The sequence below is a fragment of the Sapajus apella genome, unplaced genomic scaffold, assembly GCF_009761245.1.
Source record: "Sapajus apella isolate SASKATOON/1434 unplaced genomic scaffold, GSC_monkey_1.0 scaffold25, whole genome shotgun sequence".
NCBI lineage: Eukaryota > Metazoa > Chordata > Mammalia > Primates > Cebidae > Sapajus > Sapajus apella.
Window position 1 is genome coordinate 15,232,349 of NW_022436965.1, and position 20,598 is coordinate 15,252,946.

At 44.6% G+C, this 20,598-nt stretch overlaps 1 protein-coding gene across 5 annotated transcripts in view; it reads left to right on the forward strand.

Moving 5' to 3' along the window:
• Positions 1–20,598, forward strand: part of KIAA0040 (KIAA0040 ortholog) — a 34,893-nt gene that overhangs the window by 1,839 nt on the left and 12,456 nt on the right. For 3 of the 5 annotated variants that reach the window (XM_032291656.1, XM_032291657.1, XM_032291655.1), the window contains exon 2: positions 17,580–17,687. The exons of the other annotated variants lie outside the window; for them this stretch is intronic. The gene's annotated coding sequence lies outside the window, so the exon portion shown is untranslated. The remainder of the gene's footprint in view (positions 1–17,579; positions 17,688–20,598) is intronic. 5 annotated transcript variants of the gene reach the window in all.

Below are 20,598 nucleotides of genomic sequence, written 5' to 3' on the forward strand. Positions count from 1 at the left end.
CCTCGGAGTCCAAAGATAATGAGATGGTTTCCGCTTTTGAGGAGCTTCAGTCTGGTGAGACAGATACAGAAACTAACTACAGTTCAGGACAATATACATCATAATAGCAGTGGCTACAGGGCTCTGACTAATCCAGGGGAAAGGGCAGGAGATCCTTCCCCAGAATTATCTGTTATGTCCACATCACAGAAGTGATGGATGAGCAGGGTCTTGAAAATGACTAGGAGTTGCCAGGGAAAGCGTTTGAACAAAGGAAAGAGTGTATGCAAAGTCCATGGCAGGTAGAGGAACAGCGTGTAATAGGAATTACACTGCTAGACAGAGAAGGGCGAACTCCCTCCTATGGGAAGCCATTTTTGTTTTTGTTTTTAAGCAGAGGAAGGATCTGGTCAGATTCGTGTTTGGAGAAAGAATTATTGGCCAGATGGAGACTGGCTTAGAGAGATGGGAAGCAGAGATAATGAAGACTTCAGCTAAGACAATGGCAGTGGGAAATGGGGAAAGGAATGGATTTTAGGAAGTGCAATAAAAGTACCTGGTGACCAAGTGAAGATGGTAAGGGGGGAATGAGTTGAACAGAGGGTGATTATAAGGTGTTGAGTGGGATAGACAGGGGAAGGTATATTGTGGAGCCATTAATAAAAATCTTGTAAGCTATAGAAGGAGTGGGCTTGGGAAGCAGATTGTAGAGAAGGCAGTGATGAACACTTTAGACATACGTAAGTTGAATATGCCCAGGAAATGTCCAGATGAAGTAAGCAGTTGGGTATACAGGTCTGGAACTTAGGGACAATGGAAGGCAGCTAAAGAGGCCTGTGGTAGCACCACGCTGGTGCTGAAGAGTCTTATATTTGTCAGTAGTGGCCTATAGATATTATTTTCATATCATATGGTAACTTCCAGATGACTTTCTCCAGACACTCAAGGCTTTCTCAGGATACCTTGGAGGATAATTTCAAAATGATGGAGAGAATTCTGGGTTCAGGACACACAGATAGTAAAGGTGCATTTAATTATCACTCCCTCATGTGAAAAATTAATACTTAGTTCCATTGTAAGATCTGTGAAGACCTCTCCAGAACTCATACTCCAAGTCTTTAGTTACCTACCCATGTGTGGGAGAGTCCTGCCTTCATGAAAACAAGGAGGATGATCTGCTCCAACTAATTCCAGACCCTTACAGAATAGGTCTTTAGGTCTGACTGCCAATGCTCAGCTTGGGATCTTGTGTGACCTGCATGGAAAAAAAAAAAAACCTTGAACTTAGAGCTAGACATCCATATATGGCTTAACCACTTACTAGCTGACCTTGAACAAGTTCTTGAATCTCTCAGCTTCATTTACCTTATATTTAAAATAGGGATAATTATTACCAGTGCAATGGTTAGAATCAGAATCAAATTGAAAAAGAAAGTTCATTTAATGTGCTACATAAATTGTAAGACTCTATAAAAATGTAAGGGGTTTTATTATTATTTCTAATCTTGCCTCTTGAAACTACCAAAATTAGATGGACTGTGTAGGTGTAGGCTCTGGGCAGCATCTTTGGCCCAGACTTGCAGCTTTCTTATTGTATGACATATTGTAAGGCAGTAATTATAAGTCTCATTCCATCACATCAGCGACGTGCATCTACTCTGACCTCTTTTGTACTTCTTAGCTAAATTGGTCAGAGCCCAAAAAAGTCACTGCTTTGCTAATGTTTATGCAGGTTGTATACTGCACAAGGACTCCTGGGAGTCTATGGGGCTGAAAGCAGCCAGCATTTCACCTGCTATGCCTTAGACCCACCCCACTTGCAGCTGAGTCCACATGGAAGCGATACCTTTTTCTAATTCTCACCAAGGTGCTGATTTAACCCATTTAATCCAATGGCCCTGAATCTGACCATCAGTCAATGGCTTGGATATATTTGTGATTTTTCCCTCCCCCAACCAGGGAAAACTGACTTATTCCAGCCCATGAAGTTCGAATGTTATGCCAACATCAAAAACTTTCAAGTAAACAGAGTCTAAGCTGTTGATGAAAAAAAGGAAGTAACCACAGATTGAGACTTCAAATGGAAAAACATTTCTGAGAGAGCCAACCCCACCCCTTCACTTCACAGATGAGCAAACCACAGTTCAGGGAGGGGAAGTGTGTGCCCAGTCACACGGCTGGTTAACAGAGGGGCCAGAATCCAAGTTCCATCTGTCTTTGCCCAGGAATACCCAGTACTATCCAGGATCTCGATCACCTTATGTATCTTGCACGCAAGGACACAGCTAGGCATTCAAATGCCTGCAAAAAGGTGAAATGAAAAGATTATACCTGAAGTTCGAATCCTCCCCCAGTGGCCTCTGGGACAAACTAGGAGAAGACTCTCAAGGGATACAGGTAGTTCTCAACTTTTTTTTTTTTTTGAGATGGAGTCTTGGTCTGTCGCCCAGGCTGGAGTGCAGTGGCACAGTCTCGGCTCACTACAACCTCCGCCTCCGGGTTCAAGCAACTCTCCTGCCTCAGCCTCCCAAGTAGCTGGGATTACAGGCACCCGCCATCTTGCCTGGCTAATTTTTGTATTTTTAGTAGAGACGGTTTCACCATGTTGGCCAGGCTGGTCTCAAACTCCTGGCCTCATGATCCTCCCACCCTCGACCGCCAAAATGCTAGGATTACAGGCGTGAGCCACCATGCCTGACCAGTTCTGAACTTTTAAGCCAACCTCCATACCACCCTTGTCTCTTCTGTTTCCTCAGTTTCAATCCTTAAAGTTTTCTCAGGAGTTCCCAAAGACCCCTCAAGAAGGGCAACAATATTGGGTTCCTTAATTAACTAAAACCCTCTTAGCGTTTCATCAAACATGTCAGGAAGAGTGTTTTCGCCTCAGAGATCAGAATGAGCTAGAGACCAGTGGATGAGCCGGCATTACACATCCAATATCAATATGTAACTTACCATTCAGTGAAAAGGGCTCCAGGTGAATACTGGGCATTCAGGAGACTTGTCACAGGCACAGTAAGAAAGATAAAGACAGTGGCACCATAGACTTCTTCCCTCCCTGCACAGCAAAAGGAAAATTGGGTGCAAATTCTTTGAAGGGCTGGAGCCCAGCCCAAGTTTCTAGCTTTTCTCCCACATTGGTCTAAGCCATCTGAACAGAGCATCATCTGGGGACATGAGTAGACACTTAGTGGAGACTGGAAAAGGGTAGCTACGTTCCAAAACGAGCCTCACACAAGCACAAGATTTCTTTCTCAGGGGCAACTCCCAAGGGACATGGCAGCATCCAAACGCAATCCCCACCCCTGGGAAGAGACTTGCTCCCACGATTGTAAGCAAGCCGCTCCATGGAGTTTGTCACTAAGAAATAAAACAAAACCTAACCATTGCTGTATTTCTTGGTCAAAACGGAAGAGATGATTGTATTTAGAAGCCACTGCAGACATGCCCTTGCTCTTGACTATAACTTTCTCCCGGTGGGATATTTTTCAGTTAAGTTTTATTCTCCTCAAATACAACCCTAACTTCAAACTGGATAGTCTTCAGAAAAGCCCATCCACTTTTTTTTTTTTTTTTTTTTTTTTTTTTTTTCAGTTTTCCAGGCAGGTCATAAAAAGAAAATTGGCAGAAGAGAGGAAAATAATAGACGAATAATAACAATAAGAAGAGTTGCACGTGACAGTATGTTTAGTCTTCAAATTGTCCTGAGAGGGAAAAGAACTGTGGACTACAGGTTCAGAAGTGGTGTAGAGGCTGGGGTTCAGGGGCAGGGAAAGAGGCAGTGGGAACGGGGAAGTCCCATGAGCTTAGTATTATGGGAACAGAATAGTACAGTGGACATGCTGTGTATTAACCTAAATGACAGGTGACAGTGGCCACCATAAAAGAAAATGCTGCACTCTTGAGTCAAGAGCTTCTTGTTCCCTCCCCAACCCAAGTAAGATACTGAGTGTGCATCTATCTGCTCATGGTTTCTAATCTGTGATTCCTCTGCTGCCCCATGCGACAAAGTGCCGGCTTTCAAAAGCCCCTCTGCATGTGACCCTCTCGTGCCAAAGCCCTGGCTGTGGCCTGCAAGCTCCAGACAGCCACGCATACTCATTGGCCTGAAACCACCCAGGAACTAACACTGGGGTCAAAGTGACCTTCCCAGTGTAAACAGGGACCCAGAGTAAACAAATGTCCATCCAGCCTTTCTTGGCTCCCACGAATTTTCAGTGTGCATGCTAGGCTCTCAGTAACTACTTGTTGAATGGTGGTACTAAGAATTTAAGGCACGCCAGGCGCAGTGGCTCATGCCTGTAATCCCAGCACTTTGGGAGGCCGAGGTGGGTTGATCACGAGGTCAAGAGATCGAGACCATCCTGGTCAACGTGGTGAAACCCCGTCTCTACTAAAACTACAAAAAATTAGCTGGGCATGGTGGCGTGTGCCTGTAATCCCAGCTACTCAGGAGGCTGAGGCAGGAGAATTGCCTGAACCCAGGAGGCGGAGGTTGCGGTGAGCCGAGACCGTGCCATTGCACTCCAGCCTGGGTAACAAGAGTAAAACTCTGTCTCAAAAAAAAACAAAGAATTTAAGGCATACATTCCTGCCCACCTCCTACCAGGTGACTTTAGCAGCACAGCACAACATGTGTAGTTTCTTCAACATTATGCTAGGGAGATGTGTCAACGCCGAAAGAGAATAAGTTACTCTTAAGGCCAGTCCTGCAGACTTAGCTTATCTATGAAACCCCTTTCCTGTAAATGACTGATGGCTTCCACTATCCCTTCTCTCTCCCCACCTTCCACTTCTGACCTGAAACTTCCCTCCTGCCCAAGGCCCACAATCTGCTGAGTAGCAGTTGCCAGCACAGCACAGCAGTGGCCTAGATAAAAGCCTCCCGGCTCATTACATGGGCGACCCACACCATTCCATAATGAAACCTCCACTGGGAAAGGCGAACACACTTGCATACCACCCCACCAGATGCTACCTGCTCAGAGCTTTCCTAGTTTCCAAATGAGAAACTCAGATCTTGCCCTGCAAGACATTTGGACCAAAGCCTTCAGGAATACAGGAAGAGAGCAATGCTTTGCTGGGTGCCTTGCTGATTTCCAAAGACTGTGCTCTTCTTGGTTTTGCAGAAGGACGTCATTGATCCCTTTGAGGAAGGAGTTGGGTTTTGACTATTTTCAGTGGGTGGATAGCACAGCTTTCCAAAGCTGGCCATGGAAAGAACACCTCATTTCCAGACAAAGGCACTGCAGTCCTCCACACTGTCTGGGACAAGGGAGGAGACACAGTCACAGGGCATGTGCCACAGGGGAAGAAGGTCGGATGCTCCTGACTGACATTTTCCAGGAATAAGATTTTGGTGGTTTATAAAATATTATTCCTTCAAGGTGGGGCCTGAGGGTAAGGGGAAAAGTACTTAAACCACTAGGCATGTGGTCATTCAGCACTTGGCATTGGCATGAATGAATAAATACACACTAAAAAGATAGCAGACAACATTTTACATTTCTCGAACAATTAATGACGGAAACTCTGCTGTTCGTTTCCTTATGCCATCTATTAGTTTTCAAGAAATTTTGTTATTTCCTCTTCCATTTTTTTAATTAGGTGAAATTTACATTGCATAAAATTAACTTTTAAAGTGAATAGCTCAGTGGCATTTAGTACATTCAGAATGTTGTGCAATCACCCCTCCATCTAGTTTCAAAACATTTTCATCACCCCAAAATAAAACCCCACACCCGTTAAGCAATTTCTTCCTGTTGCTGCCTCTTCCCAGCCCCCAGCAACCACCAGCCTGCATCTGACCTCTATGCAGTTGCTTATTCTAGATATTTCATATTAATGGAATTATACAGTATGTGACCCTTTGCTCTTGGCCTTTTCTACTTAGCGTGTTTTCAGGGTTCAAGTATGTTATAGCATGTATTGATACTTCATTCCCTTTATGGCTGAATAATATTCCATAATAGTTTATCTGTTTATTCATTGACCCACATCTGAATTGTTTCCACCTTGTGGTATTGTGAATAGTGCTGCTGTGAACAAGCGTTTGTTTGAATACCTGTTTTCAGTTCTTTTGGGCATAAAGCTAGGAATGGAATTGCTGGATCATATGGTAATTCTACCTTTGCCGTTTCTGAGGAGTTGCTAAACTGCTTTCTTTTCCCCCACATTTTTATTTTATTTTACTTACAAATTCATTTTATTTTAATTTTATTTTACTTATAAATTCATTTTCCTTTCTTGAAGATAATACACATACTAAGTGGCATACCTTTTCCTATCTGGTCTTTTATTTGGTGCATTTGGCCTTATGCTTTAATAAAAGATATCTTTGATTAAAGGCATTTATTAAAATTGCCTCTCATTGCCCTATAGATTCAGGATTATTTGGATTCTTGAGATAGGAAATATTTGGGGGTAAATTAAAGCCCCAAGCCCCTTCTTGGTATAAATGAATAGGAAGTAACAGCTAACAACAGCAACATTTATGGGTACTGTATCTGTGCCAGGGATAACATTAAGCACTTTACCTGTTTTCTCTTATTTAACCCTCATGTCAACTCAACAAAATAGATACTACTACAGATTGAGTATTTCTTATCCAAAATGCTTGGGACTAGGCATGTTTTGGATTTCAGATTTTTTTTTTTCAGATTTTAGAATATTTTTATTATACTGGAATGACCAGTTCAGCATCCCTAATTCAGAATCCAGTGTGCATTTCAGTGTTCTATCAGTGCGCAAAAACTTTTAGATCTTGGAGCGATTAGGATTTTGGATTTTCAGATTAGGAGTAGACAACCTGTAACATCCCTATTTTATAGAAGAAGAAATTGAGGTCTCTACCAAGAGCTAAGTGCTCTTCCCCAGCTCCTACGAGGGAACTCTACAGCTGCCACCACTGATGAGTAAGAAGCCATTCTGTTTCCCAGGAGATTGCAGTCATTTTGGCAGACAGGGCAAGAGGCATTTATAACACAGTGTTATGAAAGCTATGGTAGGTGTCATGACAGGGACCCAGAGGTAGAGCACTTAGCCTGGCCCTAGGCTGTAGACTTTTCAGAGGAGATGAAATCTAAGTCTCTTTGTTTCTTGATAACCCCGTGGGACCCTTGGTAATGTCTGACCCTCCCCAGGCACCTTCTGACTTCACTACTCCATCACTGCATTTCCAGGGCACAGTGTCTGGCACGTAGTGGCCACTTATTAAACGTTGGTTAATAAACACATGTGCTTCTGTAGAAGGAACTCCCAGCCCTATCACACTGTCATGGAAAATCCTATGCCTATATTTTAACTCATAGGTTTTGTCAAAACAGATGTGCCCTGGGATGGGGCAAGGAGATGAGAAAAGGTCTCCGATGGCTTTGGCTGTCCTGTATCTCTGAACAGACACCGTGTGCATGAGAAGACGACAAGGGAAGAGGGAGAAGAAGGGTAGGGAGTGGGGCAGGAGGCCTTGCGGTGGCACTGTGTGAGGTTGGCCCATGCTGAGGGAGGAGACTCTAATGTGACGTGAGATCCCAGAGGATAAATGAACTGGGAAACCTCTTTTCTAAACTCTCATTTCTCCATTTCAACTTGCTTCGAAGACTCCTAGCGTATGGCTATACAGTACCTTTGGCAATTCATCTCAGCTGGCAGGTACAAGAAGCAGCAGCTTCATGGGAAGGTCTAGACTATCTCCAGTGGGTAATTCTCACCCTCTCTCCCAGTCACTGTCAGGTGTATCACTTACCTTTGGTCAGTCACTTGCAACTCCTCTTTGCATAAAGAGAATTGTACGGACTCATAGGAGGCCTGGTGGCTTTGCTTTATATGGCAGAAGCTGCCCGGACACGACTCTGGCTGCTTCCATCTTTTTCCATACACAGTTCTTAAGCTCTTCTGCATGTACCCAACACTACACTAGAGGCTGTGGGGAATTTTTAAAAAGCAAAACAAAAATCAGGCACAGATTCCACCCTCAAGGACCTACCACCTACCACCCAGGAGCCTGCAAACACCTAGCTGCAAGCCCTGCCCATCTCATTGAGAGCCGTGAGAAAAGCCCGCTCCTGGGATTAGTCTACCCTGGGATCTCTGTTCGCTAGTGCAACCATCTCTTCACCCACTGCTCAGGCTCTGGCTGTGTCATTCTGGAATCCCTGAGTCCTGTTTCACCCTTGTTCGGCTGGCTCCCCAGATGCCTGACCAACTTACCTGAGCCATAAGCTGCTGCTCTGAGCTGCAACCCCAATTGTGAACGCTCAGCCCACTGCAAGGTTTTCCTGTTCTGCCCAGGTCCAGGTCCTGTACCCTCACCCTGCTGGAGGCTTCCCCTGCTATCCCACCCCATCACCTGGCTCTGCAGAGGCCTGAGAAGCTTGCATGAGTATGAGAGCTTAGGGTGCCAGAATTGAATGTGGGCTTCCTGGCTTACAGAGATAGCACGGCCCTCAGAGATACTCTCCACTCTGGTTCTTTTTCATCCCCCTAGACCTTAACCAGTCAGTCAATTACTTAATCAAAAAGCACTTATTGTACATTTAATATGTGCCAACACGGAACCAGACCCTAGAGATACCCAGAGGAGAAAGCTCTGTAATGTCTTAATGTCGAGTGGGAAAGCAAACAGGAGCAGCATTGTCAGCAAGATGAGAGAGTAGACAAGGAAGGAAATTTTCAACTATGATATCTCTGTGCAACACATGATTCCAGAAAATGGCCCTCAGACTACCAAATCCCCCCTTTTCTCACCTATTTAGAGGGCACTTGCCTCAATTTTATAGACCAGAGCATTCCTCACCTGCTCTGAAATAATGAAACAGCGGCATCTTTCAATGACGCACTCAGGATTCGTCACTGTCGGCCCTTTTTCATACTGGAGCTCCTCAGCATTGGGCCCCAGCAGAGATCACAAGCTCAGATGCCTACAGGGCACCTGACGGGTAAAACCAACATGCACTGAACATGTGCTCCGTGCCAGTCACCGTTTCACCCACATCACACAGGGTATTTCACTCATCTGGTTCCCACAGCAATCCTACAATGGAGGGTCTATTCTTATCCCCCTTTTATAGTTGAGGAAACTGAGGCACAGAGAGGGAAAGGGACTTTCCATGTTCAGAAGCCAGTGAGTGGTAGGACCAGGCTTTGACCCAGGCTGGTCCATCTGGGAGGGTCACACAAGGTAGGTGAGAGCATAGACAGAGCTGTGGATCAAACACATTCTGCTTGCTGCTGGCAGCTGCCTCCTGGGCTTCCAGTGTGCAACCTCTGACCCACAGATTGAGCTAGGCTTTGACTCTTAGGGCAAAATGTCATTTGGTTTACACAAACTTTGTGCTACATGTTGGCAGTCTGGGTATGAGGGAGGGGGCAGGGAAAGAGGTATCCTTTTGAGCATGAGCCAAGTGGAACTGGCTTTGGTTACCAAGGGCCTTGTGACACCCAATTTGAAGTCAGAATTATCATCAAATGTAAGGATATGCTGTACAAAGAGATAAAATGTGGTTGGGGCGAGGGTGAGGGACAGGGAGGAGGCAGAAAATTCACTATACACTCAAGCTCCCTTAACACAGGAATCTGCTTCTGTGGTCAAATGTGAATACAATTTGAAATTGTAGCCCCAAATATCCTTAAGCCCAGTATGTCATCAGTCACCCCTGTCCATGGCCCTAACCCTGGATACTCGAGTCATAACATGTTATGAGGTATGGAGGGAGAGAACATATCCCAGTAGCAGCGTCCTGCTAGGCCCGGAAACTTGAAGAATCCCCATCAGGTGCCGGGCTGCTCCCTGGAATGCCACAGCAATTAAAGCAGAGGCTTTGGAAGGTGCTGGGAGAGGGCGTCGGGTGGAGCGAGCTATTTTAGTGTTGCGGCCATAACACTGGGAAGTTAGAGGCCTCTAGAGCTGAGCTGGAACACAGGCCACCTTGACTGGATTCTTTCTCTGAGCCGGCTGGGTTTCTTGAGCAGCCTGGAATCACCTTTCTTTCCCATCCCTGCTGCCTTTAAACATTCTATGCACCTTGCAAATGCCAAATCAAATCACACATCAGCAAAGTCTGCCCTGAATTCCTCTTTGGAATTAATGGCTCCCTCCTTGCTGCTTCCATAGCATTTGTTTGAATTTCCCTTGGGACACTTAACCAGTCATGCCTTATATTACTTCACCTGTGCTCGTCCAGTTTCCCAACCAAAAAAAAAAAAAAAAAACTAAATTCCTTAACTTTATTCCTAAAGTCTCTATCAAAAGAACAAAAGTTCAATTTTGAATTCCTTACCCAGATAGCTGGCAAATTTTCTACTTCTCACTAGGCAGCATTATCTGGGAAAACCTTGGAAGAGAGAGAAGTTCTTCATACACATAGTAGGTACTCAACACATGTGAGTTGAATAATTTGCTGGAATGGAAATGAATGTTCTTGGCTTTCTCCATCACAAGGATGTCAACAACCCAGACTCAGTGAAGGAAGGAAAAGCCATCAAAGGAAGTTCCTCCCGCCAGAAAAAGGCACGGAGCTCTTTCTGCAGTGTTAACAGTGAGGTAGTCAGCCGCCAGACAGACACATTAACTCTACTCAGTTGATTTCACAGCCAGAAATTACCAAATGAAATCCTATCAACTGAAGAATGCAAAGAGGACAAGTGCAGTATCTCATGCCAGTACTCCCAGCACTTCGGGAGGCAGAGGCAGGAGGATAACTTGAGGCCAGGAGTTCAAGACCAGATTGGGCAACATAGGAAGACCATGTCTCTACCAAAAAGAAAAAATTAGCCAGGTGTGGTGGTGCATGCCTGTAGTCCCAACTACTGGGGAAGCCGAGGCAGGAGGATTGCCTGAGCCCAGGAGTTCAAGGTTACAGTGATTGTGCCACTGCACATTAGCTGGGTGGCAGAGTGAGACCCTGTGTCTTTTAAAAAAAAATTAAAAAATGAAGAACACCAAGAAGTCAGAAACGCAGCTAATGAGGGCTTTCCAACAACATGGGGGTCGTCTTACTTCCAAGTGATGTAGTCTTGTTATTCAACATGGCACCCCATGAAAACAAAGCTTGATGTCCATTTAAGACCAATGATCCTTGGAAGTCAAGCTTCACCTGCTCTCATCTCTGTTTTCTTAGTCCTGACATCCTCACTAGAGTTTAAAAAGTAGCCAGCCTCTGAAAGAGGTTTACTCAGCAGCACCTAAGCATACCTGGTATTTGAGCATGCTGCCCAGGCTGAAAGAGCTCTCTGAACCCAAAACATTGAAATTTCAACTGGCAGACGTAATTTTCCTGGTTATCTCCTTCTAACTGACCACCGTGCTCTGTGTGAACCTAGAAACTAGTGTGGCAGAGCAGAAGGAAAACTGGCTACTTAGAGATAGAGGAATTGTCACATCATCTTTTATTAAGTATCAGACCTTAGACGAGTCATTTAATTTCAGTGAGCTTCAGAGCTTCTTCATCTATAAACATGTTCATTTGTTAATTCAGCACATATTTCCCAAGGGCAAAATATGTCCCAGATGCAGAGGATGCCATGATGGGAATAGATTCCATCTAGAAAGAAAGAACAATGATTAAACAATTACCCTACCGCAGAATATGGGTTGTGGTGACAATTAGCTACAGCAAAGGGGACAGAGCAGGGGCTCTGACCTGTAATGAGGTCAAGGAAGGTTTCCCAAGGGCAACAATGTTGAACAGAGGCCAGCAGACAGGTTGGGGGGCAGTGAATGGGGGTGGGGTGAGAGACAGCTGTGGTTGTATAAGGACCTAAGGCTGGAGGGAACCCCATGTCTTACAGAGTTTGAGAAATGGGCGGCTTTGTAAACTGTGAAGGGGATTGGTCGCCACTGCTTGCTATCCTCACTGTTTCATTTTAGGATTTGCTTTAGTGGGGAAAGCATCTCGCTGGGAAAGTGGAAAACTAGAGCCCTGTCTGCCATTGGCCACTAATCAGCTTTACAATTTTGAACAAATTTGGCACAAACTTTTACTGTGAAAAGATTATTCATCTGTGAAATAGGGCAAGACATCTCTCCCCTCTGCAAATTACAGTAGATTGAAGGAAGACATGTTTTCAGGAGCCTTTAAAAAACTAAACTAAGTTATAAGTGTAGGATATTGATCGGACTTCCACCAATCATAAATAACCCCAAGCCCATTTGGGTGCCAGTTTGAAGGACGGAGAACTGATTGCATCCTGTTTTTATCCCCTGCCCCCATTCCCAAGGGATCAAGAGATAAATAGCCATTTCTTTCTGATTGGTTTGGTGATATTTCATTTCAGTTTGTAATTAGATTTTTGTCTAAGGGAGAACGGATGCTATTAATAAAAGTTTTTTTTAATTGTGGTATCTGTGATTACTCTGCCTGGCTGGTTAGGACAGATTGCCAATGAGCCCAGGGCTGGGAGCTTAATCCTGCATAATCCTGAGCTCTGGTAGGGTGTACTTTCCATCACAAGCAAGATGGGGTAAGAGAATGTGGCCACTGAAACGGCGAGGCTACTAGATCTCCTCTGCTCACAACTCCCAGGGCCTTCTTGAGGCCTGCTGCACCAATCCCATGTCAGGCTTTCAAAGTCCTCTGTGATCTCACCAATCTTGCCTGTACCACCTCAGTTCCCACTCTTCCTTAGAAGGCTTCTTCCCTGCCATCCCCATCTTGAACTCTGTACCTGTGCTCTGTCTTTTGCAACCTATGTAGCTCACCCCAGCTCGCCCTTCCCCAACTAGAATGCCCAACCCTCCATGTGATCACACGCAGCCCAGGGGCTGGCACAGCCTCCATCTCCTCCATGATGTCCCCTGTCCCCCGTTCCCTGCTCCAATAAAACCGAAGCCAGCATTGATCTCTCTCCTTTCTAATAGTACCTGCATTTTGTCACTTTCTGGTATTTGGCATTTAATTGCTATTAGTTTTGAAAATTCAACTTTGCAGGACATTTTCAGTGTACAAAGAACTCTCATATATATTATTATTTGACTTTCACAACTACACTGAATGGTGAGGGAAGTTGATGTTATTATCATTGTCTTCTCATCTTACAGTCCAGGAGCCTGAGTTTCATAAAGCTCTGCAACTTGCCCTATCACTTGGATAAGCAGAGCAGGCTTTCAGTGCTCTAAGGTTCACGAAGAAACTCTTTTAGGATAAGAACCAGTTCGTACACTTCTTTTTCCCTCTAGCACTATGTCAGTTAAATAGTAAATGCTTAACTAATACTTCTTGACATGAGATCTACATGCAACTACAGGAAAAATCATTCAAATGGCATATTTCATTTATGCAAACAATTGTTAGTGCTATTAGCCTCTTCATGTATACAGAACAATATGCTTGCAGCGTTATTTTTATTATAGGGACTCAGTAAAGAACCTAAGGCAGACATACATATTTTATACAAAGCTCTCCCAGCCCCAGAGGTCAAGCAGAAGGCAGCCACAAATGTAGGTGCTATTCCCTCTGCTCACGCTGAAGGTGCTGCCCCACTGCCTCCTGGCAGTGGATGGAATGTGCTTGTCAGAACTTGCTCACCAGAGTGGACATGCCTGGCTAGCCCTTGGAAACCTGGGGTCATTTGTGCACATGGAGGATTCAAGTCACCCAGCAGCGGGCCTCAGCTCCACTACACAAGTAGGTGAAAGGGCTGGCCTGGTCGTGGAGCGGCTTTAGGGGTGGTCTCCATCCAGCCATTCTGGGTTGGAGGCAGGAAGACCTCCCAACATTGAAGCAAATTTCCCAAGAATTTCAGGCCACTTTGACTACCTGGCAGAATTGAGGAGTGACTTTTTTTTTGCCACACCCCTGCAACGGTGGGGAATAATACTAATTATGACTCTAAATGTTTGTACAGTTCTTAACAGTCCAGACACATATTACATGCACTATATGCTTTTGCCAAAGGCCGCTGTGAGCAGGTACTCACTTCCAGTTGCTGGTTTAATTTAGGAAGTGTGTGCACGTGATCAGACATTCTGAATGGTACCAACGGAATGACAGAAAAGTCAGTCTCCCTTCTGGCACTGGCCCCCAGTTTCCCTCCAAAGAGGTCATACATGCTAGCATTTTCTTGTGTATTCTTCTAGATTTTTCACCATTTTGGAGTTGAAGAAACTGAGACTCAAAGTGGCTGAGTGACCTTCCCAAGCACACACACTGAGTGAATCATACCTGCTTCTCATTCCTCAGTTAGCTTCCTCTGCACTCAAACTACCCTTTAGCCAAGCATTTGGCTCCGAGGGCAAGTTATGAGAATGTAAACAAGTAAAATCAAAAATAAAAGTCAAAGCCAGAACAGGAGGCCTGGGCCCCACAGACTCTCCATTGAGAAGCATAACTGCCTACCCCTGTTAGGCACTACAAGGACATCCACTTTCTTCTCTGGCTGCTCTAGGCCAACTGCCATCCATAGGGCATCTTCTGCCTTCTAACTGTCATGCGCAGGGTCTAACTTTCAGGCTGTTTTGCTCTATCAAAGCATTCCCACCTAACATCTTATTTCTTCAAGACCCTGATACTTTGAGGGTTGGTCTGATAAAAAAATGTATCTGGGCTGCTAGGGGGAGATAAAACCTAAAGACTGGTGTACAGCCTGCAGACAGCTCAGTCCTGAGGCCACGCCATGGAGAGCCCAAAGACAAGGGTTGAGTTCCCTGGCCTCTCCCACCACCCCACCCACCTCCCAGTGGCCTTAACTGCTTTCCAGAGCATCTCCCACAAAGCCTTGAGGTCTCCAGGCATGGATGGCACAGGTGGTGGATGGGGAGGAATAAGGAGATAAGGCTGAGGGAACCCTCTGTCTAGGGGAGTAAATATAGGCCCCCCCTGCAATCCCCAGCTTAAGCAGTTTCTTCCATACATACTCCCAATTCAAGTATTTGCAATACCTACAGTCTCCTTTGGGAAGGGCGTTTCAAGGACGGAGAAGAAAATGTTTGGGCATGCTGAGGGCATCAGGAAAGAGGTGACAGCTGTTCTTAGGGACAATATCTTCACAGAGGCAACTAAAGCTGCACGTAATGAGACTAAGCATATGTCATCTGTATCAAAGAAAGAAGTTGCTGCAGCAAAAAAAAAGAAAAAAAGAGGAAAAAAGCATGCTACTTACCCGACACTGGATGGGTACTCAGTATTTTCACTCATTCATACATGTCCTCTGCATTCATCAACCAGTATTTACCAAAACCATTAAAAAAAAAAGAAAACTCCCTGCAACATTAGGAATGCAGATTTAACCCCATGCAGAGAGGAAGTAAAGGTTCATCCTCAGACACATGAACTCCGCTGCACAGCTCGCCCTCTGGGGCGGAGGCTGCAATCGAAAGCCTGGTAAATCTGAAATTCACCACACTGAATATTCCACAGAGGTGAGTTATTATTGGAATGAGAATATTTATGCTTACTTCCTCTATGATCTGATCTTTGCATTTTAAGCCTTAATATTGCAGTAAGGTAGCTTTTGGTTTTTAATTGCCCTGAAATTTTGTTAACATTAAATGAAGGGACAAAATGGAAAGGAAAATAGAACCATATCTGTATCACTTTTGAGTTGCCTAATTGTACATTTTTACCACTCCATTAGTTTTCAGCTATTCCAGCCTATAAATGTCTCCCCCACCACCACTGAGAAAAATAAATATGTCAGTCATTCTGTTATTGCCACAAAGTTTGCAGAACTCTTAAATTCCTGTCTCTAGTATTAAAGAGAGTTATGCAACTTTTAATTACCACCTGTGTGGGAGACCCTGAATGATACAAGTGTTTGGTTGTTCTCATGCTTTTTCAAAAAACAGTTTTCCCTCCAAGAGGATATGACGTTTGAACACTTAAGCATCAGTGTTTGGAGTCGGCCAAAAGCAGAGGTTTCCCTTTGTTTGTGGAACAGAAACGGCAACACCCAGCTCAGCCGCTCCTAACTCACAGATGACCTCAGAGCCTCAGCTTCTAGCTCTCCAAAAATAAAACTTCACCTAGACACTTTACCACACCCACAAACACTGGCTCCAAAATCCTCACCAAACAATTTTGAAAAGTGAAAAGGAGAACTGTATAACCAAGATATTTCACCGTAACCATGGCTACAGGTTTTATTAGCACTAATACCAGGATGTGGTCAGATCATGTACATATATGTACAGATGACAAAGAGAATGTGAGTGTTATGAGTTCCCCTATGAATTCTCTACATTGGAAATGTAACTCCTAATAACTATGATTCATAAAAGACTCGGGGAAAGGCAGGGGATAGGAGGGTGGAGGACTGCATCAGTAAGAGCAGCTTAGTGTTCTGCCTGGAGCTTTAATTCAAACTTTTAATATAATCCCCTAAAACACCACTACCTTGCATTGAGATTGCAATTTTCCTTGCCCGGTGTTCTTCCACATGTCTTGTCTGTTCTTCACAATAATCTTGAGAGATATCCGGGATGGGTAATCACCTCACTTCTCAGATGAGGAAAGGGCTCAGAAAGCTTACTGATTTCGCCCAAGGTCAGAGGCCTAGAGGACAACTGAATTGGGACTGGGAGAGGATCCTCTGACTCCTCGCTTAACATTCTTCGCATTGCACCCTTGGGTCAGCTGTTTGTATTGTGCCCCGGGGGCATTTTGAGATGCATTAATTCCTCTTGCAAACATCCCTCATCCTTATCATTTGTCTGACTAACCACAGATCACAATCAGTCCATCAAACTGTAGATTACAGCTGCTATGTGAGGCTTGCCTTTTGTGCTAATTTATATTCTTTAAGCGCCCTGCATGGCTCTCCTCTACAAAGATGACAGCACAGAGAATGTGTACCATAGTCCCTACTCCTGAGGGAGTTTATAATCCAGGGGAGGTGAGCTTAAAATGCTCGTAGGGACCGGGCGGGTGAATAGGATGGGGACTGGAGTGTGGTGTGGGGGAATGGAAAGAACATGGGCCCTTTTAAAGCTCCAGCAGATTGTGGCCATGTGAGAGGTTAGTGTGGCCGAATCTTAGGACTAGCTGAAGATTGAGAATTTGATGTGAAACCGAAGGAAGCAGAAAAATAATAGGAAGTAAAAGTGCCTGTGGGTTGGATATAGCTCTCAGACTGCTAGTAAGTGCTGTACATACTCAACGGTGTTTCATGCCTTAGGGCCCAGCGTATTTGGGGTTATGTGTGTTATACATATGATGTTGTATTACACTTCTCTTCGGCATGTTTGGTCCTATGAAAACATGAGCTCCTTGAGGTCACAGAAAGCATATGAATCAAGAGTGCACCCACAGGGTGTGACGCACGTGGCAGGCTTTTACATGTTGATGGATGAATAATTAAGTGAACACCCCATCATCTTTGAAGATCCAGAAATTAAAGTCCTCAGCATTCTGAGAATGGTGGTTACAGCAGGATCTTTGGACTCAGAGAGGACTAGCGTCAAACCTCTTTCTGCACTTGAGTAGCTCCATGTCTTTGGGCAAATCACTTAGTCTCTCATAGCCTCAGTTTCCTTATCTGTAGAATGGGCATAGAAAAAGCCTACCCTTTGAATTACTGAATGAGACCATGTCTGTAAACCCTTGATTCCACACACAGAGTTGCACACTTAGTAAGAACTCAGCAAATGTGGCTTTTTTATTCAACAGATCATTCCCACTGCTGTGAAAGGTGATGAGACTGTTGCCAACCCTCTGTTTTGAGGTTTTGGCCTCTTGAAGTATCTAAGTCAAAAGAGTACTTTCAGAAGAAAACAGGTGAGTATTCTAGCTGAAATGGAGAGAAGAAAATTGATAGTGATGGACAATACAAGGCTCCCCTAAGAAATGCAATCCTGGAGGTCAGGAGGGCTGAAAGAGGGAGAAGCAGCTGGGAGTGAATGGAAATAAAGTTTGCAGGAAAGCAGGGGAGAGGCAAAGGTGGCTGCCCTGATTCCCTAGGAGTTGCTTAACTCGCCATCTACGCCAATTCAGTGAAAAGCTGACCAAACTCTAATTAGAGCAAAATAATTCTCTCACAAATGGATGTTTTCACCTTTCATGTACGTGAATAGTATCATAAATACGGTGCTTCACAGTTGTCAAGGCAATTTTAAGGCACCCACTGTGTGACATATATTTACACAACATGCTTCACACACATTATCTCATTTATTCTGCCCAGCAATGTATTAATTCATTTATCCATGCAGCAAGTACTTACTGCCAGCCCACTTTCTACCAGGCCCTGGGTACCAGATACTGAAAGTAAAATGATATAACAGTGAATAAGGTACCTAACCCTCTGCGAAATATGCTCATATCTTTGTTTACAGAAGAATAAACTGAAAAAGCACTTAAGTGAATGTTTCCCAGACCCCACACCATGTTAGTGGTAGAGGCAGATTTTTTTGTTTTTTTAATTTATTTTGGAGGCAAAGTCTCACTCTGTCACCCAGGCTGGAGGGCAGAGATGCAATCACCGTACCCTCAAACTGCTGGGCTCAAGCAATCTTCCTGCCTTAGCCTCCTGGAACTACAAGCATGTGCTATCACACCTGGTTAATTTTTTCAATTTTTATTTTTGTGGAGATAGGGTCTTGCTATGTTGCCCATGCCAGCAAAATTCTTGAGTACAAGTTGTCTGGCATATAAGAAGAAAAATTCGGAAATTTCCTTGATCATGAGGAGATAAATATGAGGTTGACTTGCTAACAGACTGGAGATATTGTATTCACTCACATTTAGTACAGTTGGAATTTTCAGAGAATCAGACATAATTTCTCACGATTAATCCTAAGGGTAATATGAAGAGAACTAACTATTCTTAGAGCGTATAGCCTGGACCCTTTGGAGACAAGGTAATTAAAGATGAGAAGAGAGAAAAGGAAGGAAAGAGGGAAGGGAAAATTGTAAAGAAGAATAAAGGAGCTCAAGATTCCAGACCGTCCATAATAGAAAATCAAAGAAAGTCCAATGAAGGCTTTTTAAAATTCTTTTCATTGCTCTTAAATTATTCTCTAATTATTTCCCTGGTATCATCCTTGAGACAAGAGAGGATGTCTTTTACCTTCCCCGTATTTCCTAGCATGTCTTAATTAATACTTGATTGACTGAAAGATTGACTCATTTGAACCCAAAGTGAAATGGAGCTTTTCAATTTTCTTTTCTGCTGAACCTGAAATAGAGCATACAGTAATTAGGAAAGAATCCCTTGTTATCAGGAAGTCCCAACTACAATGGGCTCTTTGTAACTGAGCAAAAAGAAGGTAGGTGATTATTCGGGAGCTGATAAAACACTCACCCCTGCCCTAACTTTCTACTGCCTTCAGTGATAGATTTTCTTGATCATTATTTCTTCCACCAGTGAGTTTTTATGGCTGGAAGATCTGGCTGAACAATGCAATCTACGGGTGGGTAATTATCAAAGTCCAGCCACGATATGACTGATGGTCACTTCTCTATGCCCTTTGGTGCTTCTGCTCTTTCTCCCCAGTGACCTGGTTTGGCTGATGAATGACTATTTAGGATCTCAGTTTTGTTTTTTTTTTTTTTGGAACCCTTTAATTAAGTTCATTCATTCATTCAGCTGCATGCCAGAACTTGGGCATCCAAACAGAATTTGACAGGCAGGGCCCTGCTCTCATGGAGCTTATATTCCAGTGGAGGAAGACAGGCAGTAAACATGGAAACCACATGACAGCAGCATTCTAAGTGACTGAGCAATTTCAAAGTGAGGAGTATCACCAAGGCAGTAGGGCAGGATGGTGGGGTAGGGGTTGGCTGGGGGTTGAGCTACATTGGATTACCATATTCCATTAGAAAAGGCCTCCTGGATGAGGTAACATGGGAGGAAATTTGTATGAAAGTGTATTTGAGCTGATGCAAATGTTGTGAAGCAGTCACACCATGATCTGAGGAAAACCATACCAGGCAGAGGGACAAATAGGGTCCTGAGCGAGTGGACAGTCCAGGAGTGGGTGTGTCCAGGCCACAGTGAATGGGAGAGAAGAGAGTACCAGAGGAGGTCCAGAAGGAGGCAGGGGCCAGAGGATGGCAGGGCCTGGGGATATTAGAAGGAGTTTAGAGATCATACTTCTAGTGACGGGAAGCCATGAGGCATGAGCAGAGCTAGGGGGTGACATGACCTGGCTCTAGTGGGGAGAACAGGCCGCAATGAGGGAGAAGCAGAACCAAAGAGATTGGTTAGGAAGCTGCTGCGGTAATCCAGGTGAGAGACAGCGACGGCCTGGCCATGGAAACGGTAGGAAGTGGATGGAGTCAGGACATATTTGAGAGAGAGAGAGAGAGCAGATAGGACCAGCTGATGACGTAGGGATGGGGAGGTAAAGCCCAGGAGGGAAGCTTAGTCCAAGTGTTAAAAGAATACATTCATTTCTTCCATATTTATTAGCACCTATTATGTGATAATCAGCTAGGGTGGTGAGGGTGGTGGAGGAAGGTGAGGCTGGGGTAATAGGAGGGTGAGATTGCCAGTGAGGAGTCCTCCTTGCTAAGGAGGTGTGATCATCATACAAGCGGTGAGCAGGTGAGCAGCCAAGTGAGCGCTACGCAGGGAGTGCGAGGTCTACGAGGGTTACGCAGGGAGGAGTGCCAGGGTTACGCAGGGAGGAGTCCGAGGGTTACGCAGGGAGTGCGAGGGCTACGAGGGTTACGCAGGGAGTGCGAG